General features: G+C 46.5%; 1 protein-coding gene across 1 annotated transcript in view; it reads left to right on the top strand.

The window, feature by feature from the left end:
* Positions 1-14,665: 14,665 nt before the first annotated feature.
* Positions 14,666-24,234, top strand: part of ANKMY1 (ankyrin repeat and MYND domain containing 1) — a 278,322-nt gene continuing 268,753 nt past the window's right edge. The window contains exon 1 of the mRNA XM_029616456.1: positions 14,666-14,903. The gene's annotated coding sequence lies outside the window, so the exon portion shown is untranslated. The remainder of the gene's footprint in view (positions 14,904-24,234) is intronic.

The following is a 24,234-nucleotide window of genomic DNA, read 5'->3' as shown; positions in this document are numbered from 1 at the left end:
CTAGGGGGCACTCCATGAAGTTAGCATGTGGCACATTTAAAACTAATCGGAGAAATTTCTTTTTTACTCAACGCACAATTAAACTCTGGAATTTGTTGCCAGAGGATGTGGTTAGTGCAGTTAGAATAGCTGTGTTTAAAAAAGGATTTGATAAGTTCTTGGAGGAGAAGTCCATTACCTGCTATTACGTTGACTTAGAAAATAGCCACTGCTATTACTAGCAACGGTAACATGGAATAGACTTAGTTTTTGGGTACTTGCCAGGTTCTTATGGCCTGGATTGGCCACTGTTGGAAACAAGATGCTGGGCTTGATGGACCCTTGGTCTGACCCAGTATTGCATGTTCTTATGTTCTAAAAGATCATAAAGTTAACATCTGGGGCAGCAGGTCCTAAGATGGCGGCATGCTGAGAGACTCGGGAAGCCAGGATTCTTGAAGCTCCTGAAAATTACTTTTTTCTTGAAATAATGCCTGTGAAAAGAAAGGGGAAAATTCGTGTTTTTCCCTCGGTTTCTTTACTTTCAGTAATGGGACAACAAGAAATCACGAACTTCCTTAGCCCAGCAACAAACTTTCCAAGGAACGAGGATCCTGCTGGACTTGACGGTGAGAGAGCTCCGTCTCTGTAGGAGTTATCCTTGAGCCCAGACCTAAGACAAGGGCTGACGCAGAGGGCTGAGATGGTGTTGCAGCACGGACCGCTTATCGGTGGACACCTTTCTGGATTGCCAGCAGAGGGAACAGCAGTAACTGCAGCTCCGAGAGAAGCGGGACTTGCGGCTACTAACAATCCAGGGACACCGAACGGCGAAGTAATATCAGGTACCGGGCTAGGACCAGGGGTAACCGGGGAAGAACCCTTGGGAGGAACTCTGCAAAATTCTGTGGGAGGAGTACCCGAATTTGCCCCGTTGGTTGTCCCTGAACGCCCTCAGGTTATAACTCTTGTCGGAAATGATGGCAGGCATAGTGAATACCTTTAATGGTTTTAATACAAGACTGGAGCATTCAATATTACAAAGTACTACAATTACTTCTCAAATTAGGCAAGTTACCATGTTAATTGTTTCATGTAAAATAAGGCAGACCCTGCCCTATTCACCGAGTTATATGTAAACCGATGTGATATCTCGATCGAATGTCGGTTTATAAAAGCAAATAAATAAATAAATAAATAAATAAAATACATGCAAAAACAAATAAATGTGATTACTGATAAAGTTCATGCTTTGGAAGAGAAGGAGTCTGGAAATTTGGAGTTCAAAGCTGCCACAGTAAGAGAGAGAGATACCCTTGCTAAGAGGATTGAGACTCTGGAAAATAAGTCAAGGCAATTGAATTTGCACATTTTGAATTTTCCAAGAGTGATTGGAGAGACTCCATATACCACCTTAAAGAAATTTATGGGGGAAATACTGAGAATACCCCAGGAAGAAGTTCCATCTATTAATAAATGTTATTTCCTCCCAAAGTCTGCAGTAACAGGTACTGCTCAGAACTGGCAAGGGAACCTCACTGAAATAATAGAAAATTCAGATATTAATGTACTGGAGAGAGCAACACTTCTGGTCTCCTTTATTTCCTTAACAGATTTACAATTGGTTATGAGAAAATATTTTGGTTTTTTCCCAGTTTCATATATGAATGCTAATGTTAAAATCTACCTTGACTTGGCTGCTGCTACACAAATAAGACGTAGAGGCTTTTTAGCCCTACATCAGGAAGTGATTGCTTTAGGTTTTTCTTTTATGTTAAAGTTTCCGTGTAAATGCGTGCTCAAGAAAGGTGCAGATACCTTTATTCTTTTTTCTCCTGAACAATTAAAGTCCTTTATTGATTTGAGAAAGCCAGCCACATCGACTCCCACAAATGTATGAATTTTTTTGTTTTCTGTATAGCGTGTAAAGGCTATTTTCTTTTTGAATATTTTATTTCCTGTAATTCTCTCATTAAATTCCATAGAGTTGTCCCATTAATGATATTGATTTTTGGGTAAATGGAAATATTTCAGTAATGATAGATGGTGAAGTAATATGATAGGATTTAGACTTTAATCTTATTTTCTTTGTTTTTCTTTTAATATTACAATTGGTTGTTCCATTTACTGTATTGCAAAAATGATGAATTTTTGTAAAGTGAAAAGTAGATAAATAAAGAATTAAAAAAAAAAAAAAGTTAACATCTAAACTCACAGGGGCAGATTTTAAATACTTGCGCAAGCGCGTACTTTTGTTCGCGCAGCAGGCGCGAACAAAAGTACGCTGGATTTTATAAGATACGAGCGTAGCCGCGCGTATCTTATAAAATCCGGGGTCGGCGCGCGCAAGGGGGTGCACATTTGTGCAACCTGCGCGCGCCGAGCCCAGCGCGCGCTGCCTGTTCCCTCGCCCTCCCCCCACCTTCCCCTCCCTTCCCCTACCAAACCCACCCCCCCGGCTCTATCTAACCCCCCCTTACCTTTGTCGACAAAGTTACGCCTGCTTTCAGCAGGCGTAACTTTGCGCGCGTCGGCTGGCTGCCCCGCTCCGTGGTCCGGTCCCGGGGGCTATTCCGGAGGCCGTGGCCATGCCCCCGGAACGCCCCCGGGCCGAAACCACGCCCACGTCACCGCCCTCGAATCGCTCGCCCCGCCCCCTAAACGCCGCGTCATCCCGACACGCCCCCGACAGGAAGCCCCGGGACTTACGCGCATCCCAGGGCTCTGCGCGCGCCGGCGGCCTATGCAAAATAGGCGCGCCGGCGCAGGGGTTTTAAAATCCGCCCCTAACTGTTTATCATTAGTGGCATAAACTGTGGCCATTGTCACCCACTAGTTTCTTGGTTTCCCCTTTTCAGGCATGTAGCACCCATCTCTATCCGTAAGAGATTTTTCCAAGGGCAAGGAAAGGTTTTTAGCTTGTTTTAACCTTAGCTGAAGAAAAATAAGAACAATTTATATTTCTAGATTTAAGTGAGAATTCCCTGGTCCCTTTAAATTCCCTGGTCCTGGAGGAGAAATACTACCGTAGTTTTATATTTGAAAATTTCTCTTTGGAGCTTGATTCTTTTAGCTGGTGAGTTTAAACCTTTCACATTTTGGGAGGCACACACAAAGGTACTCATAGACCCCTTAGCAGGATGGGAATGGTGTAAAAGCTGCAGATCTGAGAGTACTTGGGTATTTGCCATTGTGACTCAACAACCCTCACAAATGTCCACTCATGATGTAAGATTTACCGGAATAGCATTCCTAACTAGTGCAATTCTAATAAAACCCTGAAAAATATCCCAGAAACTGTATCAATTCCCTCATCTACCCTTACCCTCCTAAGTCCTAACCGTCCAGGTCCACTCTGCCAGACTAGTTTCACTGAAATAACCCCACTTCCCCCAGCATAACACAGCTATTCCACATTTCAAATTATTAACCAGAATAACCATTCTGTAACTAATATACTAATATAATAATGATGGCAGAAAAAGATCAGATGGCCCATCCAATCTGCCCTGCAAGCTTTTTAAGATAGTATCTGGCACTCCATGCAGGATACCCCCATGTTTTTCTCAAGGGCAGTAACTGTCGCTCTGTGCAGTCACCCCCAAGCCTTATGATAAGGGTAGTAATATTTATAATCAAAACCAAGCAATTGTGCTACCCATAACTAATTACTGCTAGCATCATTTGTCCTGGGTGAGGAGCATTCTTGATAATTCAGACAATGCTGCTTGATGTTGTTTGCTTTGGGATTGGCTGTAGAAGCTGTCCTGGGCTTTTCCCCTTATGCCTGTGTGTCAGTATCCCAGGCTGTAAAAGTCAGGGCCCATATTGGTTGTCTGAATTCAGTTCCCCTTTTTTCCCTACCCCCTGCCAGTGAAGCAGGGAACGATGTTGCAGTTGTGTCAAAAGAATCAAGGCTATTGACTGAGTGTAATAATCCCCATGTCTGTTAACTGCTGCCATGTGCAGGATACCCCATGCGCTCTATTCTTCATTTTCTTCCTCTAGCCTTTAGGGATCCACAGTGTTTATCGTATGCCCCTTTGAATTTGTTGACTGTTTTCTTCGTCATATCCTCCTCTAGAAGGGTATTCCAAGCATCCACCGTCCCCTCCATGAAGAAATATTTCCTGACACTGGTTCAAAGTCATCCCCCCTGAAGTTTCGTTCCATGACCCCTAGTTCTCCTGTTTCCTTTCTGACGGATTTGTGCATCATTAAAACCTTTCGGCTATCTGGAGATCTATCATATCTCCCCTGCACCTCTTTTCTTCCAGGGTATACATACTCAGATTCTTCAGTCTTTCCTCATAAATCTTCCGATACAGACCCCACACCATTTTGGTCACCCTTCTCTGGATCACCTCCATCCTGTCTCTGACCTTTTTGAGATACAGGCTTCATAAATGAACACAGTCCTTCAGGCGAGGCGTCACCAAGGACTTGTACAAGGGCATTATTATCCCCTGTTTCCTGCTGCTTTTTACTCTGTGTAACCCAGCTTTAGCTATTGCCTTGTCACACTGCTTCACTGTCTTCAGATTGCCAGATACTGTTACCCTAAGGTCTCTCTCTTGGTTCTTGCCATCAGAGTTTCACTCCCCATCATATACAGGTTTGGTTTTTTTTTTTTTAGAAAAAAAGAGAATAAAGCAAGATAAGAAGAGACAAAAAAATAAAATGAACAATTCCACTCACGCTGTCTACTCATTACCTTCTGAAATTAGAAGTATTTAGAAGTGCCAAGTACAACAAGTGTCCTCTTGCAGAGAAGTTTCCAGCAGGCCCTTATCTGAGACCCACAAAGCAACTCAATGTCAACTGATCCAAACTTTCACATCCCTTCAAATTTTTCGGACCATTCATATACTTTAGCCTTCATTTATACTACCACCCAATAATTTACACATCCAAACCTATACATGTTATGCACCCCGTCTGCGCCCGGCCCGCACACAGGCCTGCTCACCTCCCTGGTTCCATGGCAGGTCCCGGGTCGGCCTCCCTAGTGGCAGCTGCAAGCTCTTCCAGGCCTCGGCGTCCCGCGGTGGCAGTCGCTGGGCCTTCCGCTGCGCATCGGGCCTCACGCCGAAGCTCGGCATCCTCGGTGGCGTTGGCCACGCCCCTACACACGTGTGCGCAGACTGCTCGGCCTCTTGTAGGGCCAGGGGTGGGTCCTAGCTCCACGGCGCAGCCTGATTGATTCCCTGATATAAGGAAGCCCTGCTTGTACTTCCTTGCCTTGGCAATCGGGTTAGTGTCTTGCTAGATTGTCACTGCATCTGAACCTTGTTCCAGTCTTGTTCCAAGTCTCGTTCCAGGATCCTTCTGTTCCAGTCTTGTTCCTGCTTCCTAGTACTCCAGCATCCTCCTGTTCCTGTTCGTCTGTCCGTCTCCCCAGTTAGTACCTCCGGACTGTCTCTTTGGTACTGACCTCGGACTGCTCCTCGACCTGCCTGCCTGCCACCTGCCTTCCGACCTCAGCCTGTTCCTTGACTCATCTGCCTGCTGCCTACCGACCGCAGCCTGTTTCTTGACTCGTCTGCCTGCTGCCTGCCTTCTATCCTCAGCCTGTTCCTAGACTAGTCTGCCTGCTTCCTACCTTCTGACCTCGGCCTGCCTGTGACCTCGTCTGACCTCCAGAACCCGACCCCTGCTTGCTGACCACTCCTCGAACTGACCCCCATATTCTGACCTCTGCCTGCTTGACCACGTCTCTAGATTCTGGCTCTGTTCCTAGCCTTGTCATCATCTACGCTGTTCTGGTCCTCCTTGCTCCACCTGACCTTCAGTCTCGAACCTGACCGCGCTTTCCTCCTATCTGTGGGCATGCCTGACTTCCATCTCTGCAGGAGACCCTGCGAGGTCCACCTAAGTCCAAGTGGCCCGGGCCCCTACGGGCTCCTCCCGGGGGGACCTCGGGCTTCCAGTGGTGAAGCTCATCCTAGCCTCTGTCTCCTCCAGTGCTCCGCCCCCTGGGGGCAGGTGCTTCCTGGTCCCTACCAGGGAGCCGTTCTCCACTGTTCCAGGACAAGGGTCCACCCCTGAGTGCAACAGGTTGCCAAGGCCTTGGACTCGGTGGAGTCTCCCGCCTCCAGGGCCCTACCGGGTTTGGCCACCACAGTTAAACAACATCACCAAGCTCTGGAATCTCTGGCCTCTTCGGTGGAAGAGCTTTGTTCCCAGGTACAAGATACAGCTTTGGCCAATCCCGTGGGCCTCTCGGCCTCCATGTTTCCCAAGGGATCGCTGGCACTTGCTGCACCTCCTCGATACAATGGGGACCCACGCTCCTGTCGTGGCTTCCTTAATCAGTGCTTCATGCAATTTGCACTGCAACCCTCATTGTTCCCGAAGGAAATCACCAAGGTGACTTTCATTTTATCTCGTCTGGAAGGGAAGGCCCTTGCATGGGCCTCTCCCTTATGAGAATGCTCTGATCCCATACTTTCCAAGTTATCTGAATTCATCCCTCTCTTCAAGCAGACCTTCGGAGACCCAGGCTGCCAGGCTGTTGCCAGCCATACCCTACTCCACCTTCGTCAAGGATCACGGACCCCCTCCGATGTTACGGTGGAGTTTAGGACTCTGGCCATGAAGCTTGGGTGGCAAGAAGATTGTCTGCAAGCCATCTTCCTAGATGGACTCTCCTGTGCTCTTAAAGATGAGCTCTCTGTTAATGAGACTCCCACGTCTCTAGAGGACCTGATTTCCCTTGCCGGGAAGATTGATCATTGTCTCTGGCAAAGACGCCTAGAAGTAAAGGCTCCCCACTCTCCTACAGCATGTCCCACGTGTGTTTCCAGTGCTCCAGCGAAGACTTCAGCACTGCCACCCTCTTCTGTGATGGAAACGATGGAGGTAAACCGTGGGCGATTGTCTCCGACCGAACATCTCCGTCAGTGGAAGGAGGGTCTTTGCCTTTACTGTGGCACTTCTGGACATCGTCTGCAGTCCTGCCCAGTTCATCCGGGAAACTGCACGCCTGAGCCGGTGGGGGTCCTGAGCTTAGGCTCAACTGTTACTGGCCCTCAACTCCTGCTTCCTGTATCTCTGGGCATCAAGGCCCACACCTACGCCACCACTGCTCCACTCGTCAATACTGGAGCAAGTGGCAGCTTCATCATGGATGACATTGTCAAACTTCTGAACATTCCACTCCAGCCATTGGAGGTGAGTCTCCGCATTGCCTCCATCCAGGGAGAACATTTTCCAGGACTCATCACCTACCAGACAGTGGCTGTTCGTCTTACCATGGGCACGCTCCACCAAGAGAAGATATCTTTCAATGTATTGAAATGATCATCGCATCCAGTTATCTTGGGGCTGCCCTGACTCCAGGCCCACGAACCCCAGTTCGATTGGCATTCCCTGCAGTTGGTGCAATGGGGCTCTAAATGCAAGAAGACCTGTTTACGTTCTGTATCTCCAGTAGTTCCTGTTTTGAAGTCTGTTATCTTACCTGGTCTGCCTCCGCGATACTCTGACTTCAACGATGTCTTCTCGAAGCAAAGCAGATACCTTGTCTCTGTTACGCAAGTTCAATTGCCCTATTGAGCTTCTGCCGGGCACTATGCCTCCCAAAGGCAGAACTTACCCATTGTCTCGAACCGAGATTCAAGCTATGTCTGAGTATATTAAAGAGAATCTAGAAAAGGGATTCATTCGTCCTTCTGATTCCCCTGCTGGGGCGGGGTTCTTCTTCGTTAAGAAAAAGGATGTGGTTTACGCCCTTGTATTGATTACAGGGGGCTCAATGCCATAACCCGCAAAGACCAATATCCCCTGCCCCTTATCAGTGAACTGTTCGACCATCTTGAAGGGGCACTGATATTTTCCAAGTTGGACCTGAGAGGTGTGTACAACCTAGTACGCATCCAACCTGAAGATATCTGGAAAACCGCATTTAATACGAGGGACGGTCACTACGAATATACCGTGAAGTCCTTTGGGCTATGCAATGCCCCAGTGGTCTTTCAACGCCTTATGAACGAGATCTTTTGAGACCTCCTGTATTCCTTCGTAGTTGTATATCTAGACGACATCCTGATCTTTTCCAAAGACCTTGAATCTCATCAAGATCATGTTCGGATCTTTCTGCAACGTCTGAGAGAGAAGCATCTGTATGCTAAGTTGGAAAAATGCCTGTTTGAGCGTAATCGCTTACCTTTCTTAGGGTATATCATATCCAACCGAGGGTTCTCTATGGATCCAGAGAAAATCCAGGGGATCCGCGACTGGCCTCAGCCAGTAGGCCTATGGGCCTTACAACGTTTCCTTGGCTTTACCAATTATTACCGGAGCTTCATTGCCAATTATTCTACCATAGTTGCCCCGCTCATCGCCATGTCTAGGAAAGGGGCCAACACTCGGGTGTGGACACCTAAAGCACAAGCTGCCTTTCAGACGATTAAGGAGGCTTTTTGTTCTGGCCCTTGCCTTCAGGATCCAGACCCTAGATGTCCATTCATCGTAGAAGTTGACGCCTCTGCAATTGGCGCAGGAGCCATCTTGAGCCAGTTTTCTCCTAAGGGTAAACTGATACCCTGCTCATTCTACTCACATAAATTTTCTCCTATGGATCAACGTTATACCGTTGGTGACCGAGAACTTCTCGCAGTCAAGTTGGCACTCCAAGAATGGCGCCGCTGGTTGGAAGGGGCGCAACACAAGTTTACCATCTTCACTGACCATAAGAACCTTGAGCACCTTAAAGAGGCTCAACTCCTGAACCCTCGACAAGCCCGATAGGCACTCTTCTTTGAACGGTTTAACTTCATTCTCTGTTTCCACCCAGGTTCCAAGAAACTCCATGCTGATGCACTATCAAAATCATTTGAACCTGAAGATGTCCCCGAGGTTCCTAGCTTCGTCATCGATCCTGCCTGCATATCCCTTGCTGCGACCAGTACAATCCCTACTGGAAAAAACATCATTCATGAATGAGGGGACTGGAGAGAGAGGAGAGATCGGTGCCTTCCGGGAGTGCTCAGTCTGAGCAAACCTCCAACAGAGCTGCAGCCAGGGAGTGGCCAGAATCCTGACGTCATCTGGATGAGACAGCAAGGCCCTTAAAATCGGCCCCATCACGGCGTTTCAAGAGGGACTGGAGAGAGGAGAGACCGGTGCCTTCCGGGAGTGCTCAGTCTGAGCAAACCTCCGACGGAGCTGCAGCTGGGGAGTGGCCAGAATCCTGACGTCATCTGGGTGAGACAGCAGGGCCCTTAAAATCGGCCCCATCGCCTAAGCCGCGCGTGCCAAAAGGGCACACGGCTTTGTCCCACTAAACTACAACTGGTTGTGGAGTAACAGATCTTCCACTCCCCAGAAGTAAGTGATCATCTGTATTCTCTCTTTTATATCAGCAAATCCCGATTGGTCTATGGGGAAGAAGAGGAAGGGAACTGTGATAATCTACCCATCAATCCCCACAGCACCACCTCTCTCGATGTCCTTGCAGACTATTGTCAGTTTTTTGCAACCTACTGATACCAGTACTCCATTAGGGGAAAATGGAATAAATAGAGGGGTATCTCTACCCTCTATTTCAGGGAATTCCATCTCCCTCAGTCCTGAAGTCCGCACACCACCAATCTTGGACTCTGTCTTCCATGCAGGACTACAAGAGAACCCGGGGCAAATAAGCAATGTCCCTTTGGGTTCATCTTTGATGGGGAATCCGGCAGATATAAGATCCCAGGCACTGACGGTGGATAATAATCCTGTGGCAGTGACTTCTTTAGAGAGTATTTCAAGATTGCCTGAGATCCCAAGACAGATTACTCTAGAAACACTCTAGACAGCAATTAAAAGTTTAGAGATTTCCCTAGGTTTAAAAATTGAGGACATTTCAAAGGATGTAAAAACATTGCAACCTATGGTTATTGAGCATGATACTAAGAGTAAAAGTAATACAGAATATATTGTTAAGATGGAAAAACAATGTGAAAAGTTTGAAAAGTGTGATGTGGCCTTGATAAAGGATTTGGAGGTTAACTACCGTAGGTTGGAGTCTTTGGAAAATAATTCAAAGAGGTTAAATCTGAGAATTTTAAATTTTACGAAATCTCTATGTCCCCTATAGAAATGTTTAGGAAGTTTTATCTAGAGGTATTAAAAATATCGCAGGATGCAATACCTTCAATAACTAAAGCTTATTATATTCCCTCTAGAGTGGCAGAAAATCAGAATAATATGCAATCGGCTCCATTACAAAATTTGACTGAATTTTTGCAAGAATCACAAAATGAAATAGTGGGTAAAGCAACCTTAATAGTTGTGTATGCTCTAGAACATGATAAGATATGGACCATGAAAATGTTTTTTTGGTCATCCGAGAAAATGTTTTATGGCCAGAAACTGGCTTTATTTCCTGATTTGGCTAAAAGTTCACAATTGAGAAGGAAAAAATTCTTATTAATGAGACAACGAGTGGTAAATATTGGAGCAATATTTCAATTACAACTTCCATGTAAATGCTTAATAAGAATAGGTACCACAAAGTATTTGTTTTTTGATCGAGAACAGCTGGAAAGCTTCTGACAGAACAGAGAAATCCCCTCAATTATTTCCTCTTAGTTCAAGTGTTGAAGGAGAAAAAAGAAATACAAGTGGATACTTAGAAAATATCTGGTAATTTCCTGAGTTTTTGTAAATAAATAATTAACAGTCCCCAATAGAGGTCTTATATGAACGGATTGCTTATGTGATATAATGTTTTACCTATGTTTTGTTTAAAAATGTTTGTTTAATATTGCAAGAATGTCAATTTTGTTTTGGCTAAATATGTAAACTTGAAAATAAAGAATTAAAAAAAAAAAAAAGATTACGTGAACGAGTTCTGAAATGGGCTCATGATTCCAAGTTGGCAGGACACCCGGGTCATGCCAGGACCTTAGAGATGCTGCGAAGACACTATTTTGGCCCAACATCCTGCAAGATTCTCGAACCTATGTGGACTCGTGTCCCGTCTGCGCACAACAGAAACCACCTACGGAAAAGCCTTGGGGCTTACTTCAACCACTTCCAGCACCTACCAAGCCATGGTCCAGCATCTCGACGGACTTTATTACAGACCTGCCTCCAACTCAGAATAATACCATGATTTGGGTCACCATTGACTGTTTTTCGAAGATGGGTCACTTTATTCCCTTGCCAGGCCTTCCTTCGGCCCCAGAATTGGCGAAGCTGTTTTTGAAGAACATCTTTCACCTCCACGGATTCCCCAAGGAGATTATATCCGACTGGGGACCACAGTTTACTGCCAAGTATTGGCGTTCCCTATGTAAGAAGTTTAATATTTCCCTGAGCTACACATTGGCTTATCATCCACAGACCAATGGTCAAGCTGAAAGGACCAATCAGACCCTGAAAACATTCTTCCGCTCCTATGTAAATGATCAACAGGACATGAACCACCGATGTATCTCCATTCTCCGTGTTATTCAGACGGCAACCTCAGCTGCCTCTTCCAGTTCCTCTGACCGTTCCTTCTCCAGCAGCACAATCCATGGCTCATACCATTCGTCAAGTATGGAACCAAATAAAAGAGCGCCTTTCCCAAGCCGCTGAACGCTCCAAGCGTAATTCAGATGCCCATAGACATCCTGCTTCACTCTTCTGCCCCGGCCAGAAAGTGTGGCTAAGCGCTCGACACATACGACTGAGACTTCCCTCTCATCGCTTGGCTCCTAAATACATTGGACCATTCCCGGTAATCCGAAGAGTAGGAGCTGTATCGTATCAACTCCAGTTACCTCGTGCCATGGGTATCCACAACATATTCCATGTGTCCTTACTGAAGCCGTTGGTCCTCTCCTGGCCCTCATGTAGAGTTCCTTCTCCTCCATGGGTCTCTGCAGAATCTGATTCATCCCTCCAGGTAAGAGAGGTCCTTGACGTCTGTCGGCGTCAAGGGAAATGGGAGTACCTCCTAGCCTGGGAGGGTTATGGGGCCGAGGAGAATTCGTGGGAACCTTCCCAAAACATCTTTGACAAGGAACTTCTGAAAACCTTTCATAGGACTCATCCTGACAAACCACGGCCGCGTAGGGGGAGGCCTAGAAGGGGGGTACTGTTAAGCACCCCGTCTGCGCCCGGCCAGCACATGGGCCTGCTCACCTCCCTGATTCCATGGCAGGTCCCAGGTCAGCCTCCCTAGTGGCAGCTGCAAGCTCTTCCAGGCCTTCGCGTCCCGCAATGGCGGTCACCGGGACTTCCGCTGCGCATTGGGCCTCACGCCGAAGCTCGGCGTCCTCGGTGGTATTGGCCATGACCCTACACGCGCGCGCGGACAGACCGCCCAGCCTCTTGTAGGGCCAGGGGCGGGTCCTAGCTCCTCGGCGCACCGATTGATTCCCTGATATAAGGAAGTCCCTGCTTGAACTTCCTTGCCTTGGCAATTGGGTTAGTATCTTGCTAGATTGTCACTGCGTCTGAACCTTGTCCAAGTCTCGTTCCAGGATCCTTCTGTTCCAGTCTTGTTCCTGCTTCCTAGTACTCCAGCGTCCTCCTGTTCCTGTTCATCTATCTGTCTCCCCCGGTAGTACCTCCAGACAGTCTCTTTGGTGCTGACCTCGGACTGCTCCTCGTCCTGCTTGCCTGCTGCGTGCCTCCTGACTCCAGTCTGCTCCTCGACCTGCCTGCCTGCTGCCTGCCTTCCGATCTCAGCCTGTTCCTTGACTCATCTGCCTGCTGCCTGCCTTCTGACCTCGGCTGACCTCCGGAACCCGACCCCTGCTTGCCGACCACTCCTCGGCCTGACCCCAGATTCACCTCTGCCTGCTTGACCACGTCTCTAGATTCTGGCTCTGTTCCTAGCCTTGTCATCATCTATGTTGTTCTGGTCCTCCTTGCTCCACCTGACCTCAAGTCTCGAACCTGACTGTGCTCTCCTCCTGTCTGTGGGCACGCCTGACTTCCATCTCTCCAGGAGACCCTGCGAGGCCCACCTAAGTCCAAGCAGCCTGGGTCCCTACGGGCTCCTCCCGGTGGGACCATGGGCTTCCAGTGGTGAAGCTCATCCTAACTTCTGTCTCCTCCAATGCTCCGCCCCCTGGGGGCAGGTGCTTCCTGGCCCCTACCCTGTTCTCCACTGCTCCAGGACAAGGGTCCACCCCCAAGCGCAACATACGCATGCAAAGAACAAAGTGAATCTAAACCAAAACCATTTTTCGAACCAATTATGATCTGAATGTATAAACTTCTGAATGTAATGCTTTTTCACTTTACAGCATCAGCAATGAGAAATTCCACTGGTCTCCTTTTCTCCAGATGTAATTTCTATTGTTTCTTTTTGTCTGTCTGCTTACAGCATTTTAGCCCACCTTCACGCCAATGAGAAAACTCCTCTTCCACTGCAACCTCTTTAGCTTCGTCTGGACCAATTCATTCCTCCAGGGTATCCATACACTTGTGCTAATTCACCAAACATATTCTTTTGGAGTTACGGGTGAAGTTTAGAGAGAAAGGAAAGCCTCATTTGTAGCTCACATTCTTCAACCTTAGCCACATCGTGAGAGGTCAAAAGCTTCACCTTTTTGTAAAGATTTGCTGAGGTAGGTCTATGAAGATTTAACCAGGTCTCCTTTGAAAGCAATATACTCTCTTCCTCTAATCTTGGTCAGTATTCTCTGCTTTATCTTGAAATTATGGACATAGGCTGTTGTAATATGTGATGCTCTATCTGTATCTACGAATACCCTGTGTGCTCTCTAAAATTGTATTTTCTTTGGCTGCTCCAGACCTAGTACTGATTTGCAAATGTCTTGCACTATGGCCAAAGTATCTTCCTGTACTCTTTCTCTGGGACTTCAAAAATCCAAATGTTAGCTTTCCTTTATTGATTCTCTTTGTCCACATATCTTTCATGTAGCTCACATACAGTGACTTAATGTTACAGTGGCTTGATTTTCCTGTATAAGTAAGCTGTACTGTCCATCTCTTCTCCTATGTTATGCTCATTTTATACATCTCAGATTTTAATGTCTGCAATGTTCTATAGCCAGGTCATGGCCCCTGAAATTTTAATGTGCAGAAGTTTAAATTTGTGGATCAGAGCTGCTAAATCTTCAGGTCCAGAGGACTTTCTCTTGATGTTGCCATTATGTTTTCTGGATAAACCGGATATCTTGACTTTCTGCTATATTTAGCTAGTCCTGCAAGATAACGTTTTAGCAATATTTATTCCCATTTCACTATATTATATCAACCTCCCAGGATGTTGTATTAGGTTTTTCTTTTTGAATGGTAGAACCCCTGCTTGTATTACATCTCTTCTCAAGTCTGAGGGTTACATCTTCATCCTCATCCTCCTGCAGTTATAAATGTTTATTAGTGTCAATGGACATTCACTGCCATTCTAAGAAGTCAGACATAACAAGGTTTTCAGTGTGACACAGCGCGTCTTTTTCCACTTTAATGTTTATTGTTACAGGTCTCTCCTGGGACTCTCTTTATGTTTACCTTGGCACTGAGAAGGTGTTTCTCTATTAGGCGAGATTCAATGCAGGCAATTTCAACAAAGGTGAAGTGGCGCTCACTTAATCTATCACTTCTCTTCATTTACTTTACCCTCCCCTTCTATGTAATTAGAGCCTGGCTGAGCCTAGCATGAATGACACACAGTCCGAAAAGCTACAATCACCTTGGTAGCAGAGTTAACTTCCGTTCCAGCCCCCACTTGCTCTGCAGTACTGTTGATATTATTTAGCTCAGGCACCGGGACGCGATCAAACTTCAAAGCCCTGCCTATCACTGGGAATGCATCTTGAAGGACCTTATCTGCCACGTGACTTAGATGTTCTTCCTCTTCATCTCCCTCTTGTCTCCCGGAACGTTTTTTCACAGCAATTCATCAGCAGGCTAAAAATCACACCCGGAAGTCAAGACAAAGGTGCTTCTTGCTCCAAGTTAGAATGGAAATCGTACGTGATCTTTTATATTTGGGGGGTGGGGTGGGAGGGAGAGGAATTCAGGGGTTAAGCTGCCATCTTGTATGGCTGCTCACGATTGCCTCTCTCACCGCATTTTGCTTTAAATAGATGACATTTTCCTGTTGTGAGCTTGTTACCACGGGTTTCAGTCACCTCAGCTCTACGGCACTAGTCCTGTCTTCCGGGCTGGGGAGGTCGCGGAGAGCAGAGAGCCAGTACCAGGGATATTCTTTTCTACCCTCTGCTGTCTGCTTTTGTCTGCGGTCGGGCACCTCGTCGGATTTCTGCCGATCTCGGTCAGGAGAACGTGCGCTCTCGCCTTCAACCAATCAGAAGGTGGGGAGCAGCGGGGAGTTCCTTCCGAAACCGGCAGGTGGTGACATCCTCTGCCTGCGGTTTGTCGAGAACACAGCTCTTGGGGGCTGCAGTAGAAACAAGGAAATGATTACGGGACCCCAAGCTGCCCTGCTTCACCTTTTTTTTTTTTTTGGCGTTGGAAATACCAGATCGGTTTTGATTTTGGTTGCCCTGGGAGTTTGGCATTGGCGGCCCTCTGTATCTGTTTCTGAAGAAATGGCTTACAGGATCAGTGCTGGTTCTGAGACCTTTAGCTGGGGGTCATTAATGGTTATAGTTTATTTGGAAACTCGTGTAGCAATTTTTTCAGGGGAAAGGGTCTGGCATTCGATTTACAGAGTTTTTATCATATTTTCTGTCTGTGGGTGATGAGAAATGGTTCTCAGTCAGAGCTACAATTGTAACATATACTGTGCAGTAGAAGCATTATGCTTCTTATATAGTTCCTCTTTTTGGGCGCCGATATAATAGGTAAATGAGCTGCTGTACTAAAAGGGACACACAATGGATAATTTGTGCATTCCTAGTGCTCTGTTTCCAGCACCCAGGAAAGTGGCCCTATGTCCACAACAGCCTGGCCAGAGCTCCCTCCACCTCCCCCAGCAGTGCTGTTCCCGATTGGCTGTTTTCACAGACATGAGACAATGAATGGGCCAATCGGCAGTAAGCGAAGGAGTGAATAAATTAATATTAAGTGCTCAATCTTTAATATTAATTTATTCACTCCTTCAGTGGGGCCAGAACTTGGGGATGCCGCTTTCTGTGGTTCCTCCTGTATCACAACCATTCTAATAGGAGGAACCACAAAAAGCAGGATTTTTTTTATTGCTGTTGAGAGCAGCATGATTTTGCTTTCTTTGGTTCCCCTTATTTACTATTACGATGAAACTAATAGGAGGAACCACAGAAAGCAAGATTTTTTGTTGTTTTTGAGCCCTTGAGTGCAGCATGATTCTGCTTACTGTGGTTCCTCCTATTTACTATTTTGGATATGCTAATCCCTGTACTGCATCAGGCGTAAGTCTAGTGCATCCAAAACGCGCATCCAACCGCATATTAAGTGGCACGCTGACCTGAGCGCCCAATATTGCATCGGCCGGTAATCAGTACTCACATTTTTCAAGAAACAGTTTCAGGCTGATGCAATAGTGTGCATAAAAAACGTGCGTCCAAACTGGGCGCTCATTTTTTACCACGTGCACAGTTACTTCTCTTGGGCGCTAGATGAAATAGGCAAATGAGTTGCCGTGCTGAAAAGGACACGCTAGTGATAAATTATGCGTCCCTAGCGCGACCATAGCATTGGGCGCCCAGGAGATGTGACTGTGCATGGGTTTGGAAAATGGATGCTTGTAAATTGAGCTTTCATTTTCCTAACCTGACCACTGGCACGTTTTTATTTTCCTTTTTGCTGCTTTCTGTGGTTCCTCTGACTTAATATCGCAATGATATTAAGTCAGAGAAGCCATAGCAAAGCAGTATTTTTTGCTTTTCTGTGCAAGTTTTGGGGCACTTTAAGACTTAATGCCAGCTCCCGGGCTGGTGTTAATTTTTTAGGGTTAAAATGTGCACATTGGGCTCATGGATATTTTTTACATTGGGGGTACATCTGATGAGCGCTATTAGCTACACGCTGATCTGGATGTGTGTTTTGGATGCGCTGATTCCCTTATTGTATCAGAGGCTATGGACGTGCATAAAAAATGCGCGCCCAACTGCGGCTTAACGTGCGCTAGCTTCAGTGCACGATATTGCATTGGCTTGAAAGTATGGTAGATGATGCTTTCCTTGCTGTATACATTTGGCATAATTGAAGGCAAAATAAATATGGGATTTCACTAGAGAGGGTTAACTTATAGGCTGAAGGACAACCATCAGCCTTCTCACTAAGGAAGGCCCTTCCTGTTTACGGCCTTCCCATTCAGGGAATAGAAGGGAAGGGACTGGAGAAGTGAGCAGAGCAATTGTTTTCTGCTTTGAAATATCTACTCCATCTTCACCCTCTCCTGTCTAGACACTAAAGGGGGGACATATATGATGCCGGAGAAGAACATGCAGGTAGCAGCAAGGAAAAACAGGAGGGGAGAGGCTGAAAAGAGAACAATGGTTTTCTGCTCTGATGTTTCCACTCTAGCACCACCCACTCCCATATCAACATGGAGCAGGTGGAGAAAAATAGGAGTGGAGGGGCTGGAGCAAACACATCTCAGCCTGCAGCAGTCTGTGATCCAATGACTTAGGACTCAAATGAGTACAGAGTGGGGGAGAAGGAAGGAGATACTCCAGTGTGCAAGTGAAAGAGCTGCGAGTGAGGTGGAAGGAGAGTGCTGGGATTGTGGTGGGAGGGGAGGGCGTGCTGGGGTCAGGAAAGAGGAAGAGTGCTGAGGTCATTCCTGGAGGGGGGAAAGATGGGGGGGGGGGGAAAGAGTGTATGTGAGAGAGTGTGGATTAGCAGGGGAGGAAGGGGGAGAAAGAAAGTTGATATTCATGCCTACCTTCCCCACTCCTACCCAGATATCAACAGTAATCTAAGGGTGACAACTCAAAGGCATACATTCTCATCTCTGGTGCCAGCCCAGTGCTTGAAGCTGGTATGCTGGTGGAGATCCAGATGTTGCCATGCCCCTCTGCTCAACTTTCTCGTCTGCCTAGCCTGTGGCAGGAATGGGGCCCGTGAGCAGATGTACCCCTCTTCACGCTTGTTTCCTTAGTAATGAGAAGTGCTTAAAGAGGAGGGTGTGGGGCAGCTGCAGGACCTATGAGTGCACCCCAGCTCACAAGTGCTGTCTTCTTTCCATTGTTGCCATGGATAGGACAGAGGAGGAGGTGAAGAAGTGTGTAACTTTATAAATGACTGCCAAAAACTGGAAAAAAACTGTGGTAGAAATATAACACCTATTGAGAGAAAAACCTCATGAAGTGAAATGCCAATATTATAGAATAAATGACAAAACCCTCATTAGTGAGCTGGTGTCCAGAAACAACAATGCGTTATAATGTATTCACTTATCAAGGTGATTCAATACCCAAGTGCTCCGTGATAAACCGCTCAAATATATAATCATAGGGTTTGTCATAAATTTTTGAAAATATTAAACTTTTTCTTTAGTTTTTTAAAGTTCAATTTAACGCCACAAAGCAACTAAGAAGACAGTTATCATTAGAGTCGTGCAGCGGCAAAAGATTCAAATGCCCTGCATCGTTCGCCCGACACAGTGCGTGTTTCGTGTAAGCTTCGTCAGGTGCTCAGGAGCAAATGTTTCTAAAAGATGGAAAAACATGATTGAAATACCAAACAATATCCAACATTGTGGAACCAGTTTTTAACTGCATTACATACGTGTCTTTATACGTTGAACGTTTCCAAGAGCAGCATTAAGGCTAGGCATTTCAGAATGGACCGCCATGTTGAAACCTGACATATTTAAACATATTACTGACTCATGAACCGACCAATAGAAAAAGATGTATCAAACCGAACCAGCCAATGGGTGACCCCGAATCAAACCTTTAAATCAGAGTAATCCAGTCTATATTATCATTCATACCCGAAGGGTATTCAGTAGATAATTTGAAAATCCAACGTTGTTCTCTGTAGTTTAACAAGGATCACTTAGTTTGTGTGCATTATTGCAGATCCTGGGACTATGCTAGGTGCTATATTTCTCTTTCCATGTCGCCAGGTTTGCACTGCATGCAGATTGTTTTTTTTTGTTTTCCATTCCAGTTTCTGTCTCCATATTTATAATTTATGGTTTTTCTGTACTTGGTGAAGGTCAGTTCTGGGTGTGTGACGGAGGTAAGATATTTTACTAGCATGTATTTGTATCAATCTTATTTGTTGTGTTTTTTCAATAGGATATGCATTAGTAATAAATTACTGTCTTTTCTTAAGGAAGGTTTCCCGTCAATAGCAGGCTGAATCAGTCATGATGTCCTGGGCTGTCTGTCAGGCCTGAGAAGGCGGAGCTTGTCAAAGCTGTTACACAGAGTTCAACTCTGTGCGCCTGCGTATCCGTTCCCGTGCAGGAAAAGCAGATTCTCCTCAGTCTGTTTTTTCTGTGCGCGGGAATGCACCCGGAGCACTAGATCTCCTCACCAAGAAAAATTTCTTCAGAGAGATATTTGTTAAAAAACAGAACATGAAAGAAGGTAAAGTCCCCAGGCCTTCAGGGTTCAAACCTTGTGCCTGTGGGAAAATAATGTCAACCACCAACGGTTATTCTGCCTGTTATGTGTGTCTGGGCCCAGACCATGATCAGGCTAATTGTAGATACTGTGGCAGAATCCCACCCAGGGAATCTGCCAAAGGGCGGAAAAAATTGAAAACTTGAGGCGAGCAAGGAACTCTTATGGCCCCCCCCTCCCCCCCCAGAATCACATTCTTCTCCGGGACCAGAGAAGCAACAGGCACCAACTACAAAACGGGCATCCTCACTGGGCCCTTCCTCCTCGGGCGCGGGTGAGGGAGACCGTCTAGCAGAGATGATCTCTAAACACCGACATGCCTATAAAAAAACAGTCTGACTGAAGTTGATGCAGCCTCGGGATCCCTTACCCTTGGCACAGCATCCAAGGCCTTTGAGTGCTTCGAGACCGAGGCAAAGATCGACGCTGGACAGAACTTCGACGCAGATGCCAACTGGGAAGCAAACTTCAACACGAGCGCCCCCGTCGACTCCGACGCGCCCACCAACACTGGCGCATACACTGATGCCGACGCACCCACCGACGCTGACGCATCAAAAAACGCCGGCTCCATCAGAACAGTTGTCAGGTTCTCAAAAACCTCGTCACTTGACGCATTCCTCGATGCAGGGTGATACCAGATCGATTCATCCAAAACAGGGGGCCCATAAACGCAGCTTTGCTGTATCAGGCCTAGCAGAGGGGTTTCAAAAGAAAAAACAAAGAACAGAAACACCACCTTCTGGTTACTCGGAGCATGTTCCGAAAAATCATTCCCATAAGAGAAAACATATGTCACGTGCTCATACTTCAAGTACATCTACGCCTGCTGACCATTCATCTCATTCACGACTAAAGCGTACTTTACCCTTACAACTGAGCTCTAGTCATCATCGATCTCCAGCATCACGGAGAGTCGCAACAGATGAGTGGGTGAATATTTCTTCTCATTCCTCCCCGTCATTATCATCACCATCTTGAAGGAGGTCATCAGATTTGTCCTCAGTTTCTCATTCACGAGACAGAGATTTTGAGTTTCTTGAACCCATTCATAGGCAGCGACCACGAGAAATGTCAACACCACCGTCTACCCAACCAGATCCAATGGTATGACTTACAGGCACCCACTCCTATGCCTCTGCCACCAAGCATACTGCCACCTCAAGTACCAGATCTGGCACAGCAGGCTCACAGCGCTCACGGGACTTTTTACATTAATACAGTCAGCATATCAACTTCCTTAACCCTCGCCACAGAGCCCTCCGCAATCCCCTTCGGATTTGAGAGTGCACGCTCCTAAAAGGCCAAAAAGTACATCTCCAAGGTCACCGTCTCCGACTTGTCCATTGCCAGTGCAACCAACACAACTAAGTTTTTCCTCAATTCCGCAGCGGCCAATTTCTATTCCATCGTCGCCCTCATCAATGGGATACCCATCAGATCCTGCCGAGGGACCACAGGAGTCATACTCGCCTCCGGAAGTTCTTACCTACCCTAAATTCATTAGCAAGGTGGGATTGGCTCTACAATTGGAAATTCAAGCAGTACCTGATCCACGATCTGAAACCTTAGGTCTCTTAAAAATATTTGACCTACCCATAGAACTGACCAGCCTACCATCACACAAGGTCATTGATGCACTGCTCCAGAAACAATGGGAAACTCCTTTCAACATAGCATCCATATCCCAAAAAATTGACCTCAAATATAAGGTGAAACAATCTACATTTAATTCAACCCCGCAATTGCCACATCAATCCATTGTGGTAGAGTCAGCTATGCAGTGTGCTAAGAGGACAAGAACTCATTCCAGTAACCCTCCAGAGAAGGACCATAAATACTTGGATGATTTTGCCAATAAATCATTCCAATCGGCAATGTTAGGTGCTCGTATTGGGCAGCACCAATTTTACATTGTTCAGTACTTATATGACTGCTTCAGCAGGTCAAGACTCTTCTACCAACATCGGAACCATCTTCAGTGCTTCCTCAGCCTATACAAGATATGGAGGAAGGGTTACGCCATCTTCTCAGGACAGTATATGAGTCTTTTGAAACATCCTCCTGTACTTCTGCATCTGCAATAGCGGCGCGCAGGATAGCATGGCTCTGTTCTAGTGCCATAAGGGAAGATGTGCACGATAAACTTGCTAACCTTCCTTGTACGGGGACAATCTTTTTGGTAGCCGTTTGCAGGAAACGGTTTCACAATTAAAGGAACAATCGGCAGCAATACAGTCGCTAGTCAACCGGTCTACATATTCTGCCAGACGCTTCTATATATAGCCTCGTCGCCCACCATACCAACGGAAACAATTCCATCCGTATCCACCTTATAGACCCCCTACTTATCAGCAACCACAGAGATCACAACTTCCGCAACAACAGAACAGGCGTGCAAGACCTAGGAACCAACTTACGCAGAGTCAACCAGCTGTATTTTCGTCTAAAAACCCGTCATCTTTTTGAATATGTCAGGGCCACCACCACACATTGTAGCGGGCAGAATAACATCTTTTTTCCATGCATAGACTCAGATAACTTCGGATCGCTGGGTGCTGAATATAGTACGGCACAGATACCGCCTTCATTTTTCATCCACCCCAATCCTGCCCTCCCCTTCCTATACACAGGGACACAAGACAAACCAGATATAATTGGCACAGGAAATCAATCAATTACTCAAACAACGCGCGATACAGAGCATACCCCATTCTTCATGGTGCAAAGGATTTTATTCCCCTTATTTCCTCATTCCCAAGAAGATGGAAGGTTTACGCCCTATACTGGACTTGCGAGAACTCAACAAATACCTAGTGAGGGAAAAATTCAAAATGGTCTCGCTGAAATCCATCCTTCCTCTTCTCCAGCACAACGACTAGATGTGTTCATTAGACCTGAAGGATGCGTACACTTACATTCCGATGCATCCATGGAGTTACCTGTGTTTCCAATTCAATGGCAAACACTACCAATACAGAGTTCTTCTGTTTGGACTAGCAGCGGCACCTAGAGTATTCACAAAATGCATGGCGCAGTAGAGGGGGACCGGAAGGCTCATCTGCATACTGCTCCCAGCATCCCATAGGAGAGGAGTCCAGAGGTCACCACAAGCGATCCAGGGATTGACTTCCACAACCCCAGCTTCCAGAGGCCTCACACCCTTTGCAGTAGAGGAGAACCGGAAGGCTCATCTCCATACTGCTCCCAGCATCCTACAGGAGAGGAGTGTAGAGGTCACCGCAAGCGATCCAGGGATTGACTTCTACAACCCCAGCTTCCAGAGGCCCCGCACTCTTTGCAGTAGAGGAGGACCAGAAGCGCGCGCGCCTAATGCCGCGCGAATCTCAAACCCTTCCATTAACTGAGTGAAGATTAATTTAACGGTGGTTAAAGAGGATTGGTAAGTATAGCTTTCAGAAATTTTTGGGCTTATAAAAGTTTGGTGAAAGGTGAAATTAAGGGATATATTCTTTAGAGTTTGTGTGTGTCTGAGGTAATAAGCAAGCCAGAGATAGTTAATTCTAGTGTCTGTCTTTCCCACCCACTCAACCCTTGATTTTTAGGCACGAGACACTTTCTCATTAAAAATCAATCAGGGTCTTATCTAAATTATACTATTGTATCAGCACTCATTGAAAGTTTAATCTTCCCCTTGTAGGACTCTAGCTGATTATTTAGTAAATTCACCTGTAAATTTAAAGTGCTCTCATTCCAACTCCCTTAGGATCCTAAACTTAACTAGGAACTCAATAAAACTAAGATGAAGGTAGCAGTCCAGCAGCAAGAGGGAGGGCTTTCCAGTCTTTTGCATTGAGTGTCACATGTATGATTTTTAACCCGCTGGTGAGAGATTATATGTGTGCACTCGGTGCACAGAGCTCCTGGCTCTCAGGGACCAAGTCCGATCTCTGGAGGAGCAAACTTGGAGGAGCTGAGGCAGACAGAAAGGTACATTGATGAGATCTTCAGGGACATAGTAGCCAAGTCCCAAATTCAGTCTGGCAGCCTCAGTGCTGCCGTGGATCAAAAGGTCTCCCAGTAGGAGAACAACACCCTGGTGTGGCAGGAAGTGATCCTGTAGCAAGGACTTGCTCTCCAGGTGATGTAATGTCCTCTCACACTGAGGACAAGTCTCCCAGGGCTACTGCCCAGGAGGGAAGGGTTAGGCCGGCCATCATAGTTGGTGATTCAATTATTAGAAATGTAGATAGCAGGGTGGCTGGTGGACGTGAGGACCACCTGGTAACTTTCCTGCCTGGTGCGAAGGTGGTAGACCTCATGCGTCACCTAGATAGGATTATAGACAGTGCTGGGGAGGAGCCTGCTGTTGTGGTAGATTTTAGGTAGAAAGCTGAAATCCAGAACCTCCAGGGTGGCATTCTCTGAAATGCTTCCTGTTCCACGTGCAGGTCCCCAGAGGCAGGCAGAGCTCCAAAGTTTCAATGCGTGGATGAGACGATGGTGCAGGGAAGAGGGATTCAGTTTTGTAAGGAACTGGGGAAACTTTGGGGGAAAGGGGAGACTTTTCGGAAAGGATGGGCTCCACCTTAACTAGAGTGGAACCAAGCTGCTGGCACTAACTTTCCAAAAGGCGATAGAGCAGCTTTTAAACTAGAACAAAGGGGAAAGCCAACAGTCACTCAGCAGTGCATGGTTCGGAGAAATGTATCCTTGATGGATACTAATGAAACAGGAGAGTTAGGGCATCACAACAGAGAGGTTCCATTAAAAGCAAACATAGTCCATGTGCCTATATGTAAAAAAATCACCGAAG

The sequence above is a fragment of the Rhinatrema bivittatum genome, chromosome 9 (genome assembly GCF_901001135.1).
Source record: "Rhinatrema bivittatum chromosome 9, aRhiBiv1.1, whole genome shotgun sequence".
Taxonomy (NCBI): Eukaryota; Metazoa; Chordata; class Amphibia; order Gymnophiona; family Rhinatrematidae; genus Rhinatrema; species Rhinatrema bivittatum.
Note: the sequence above shows the minus strand (reverse complement) of the source record. Positions and strands in the feature narration are given on the sequence as shown.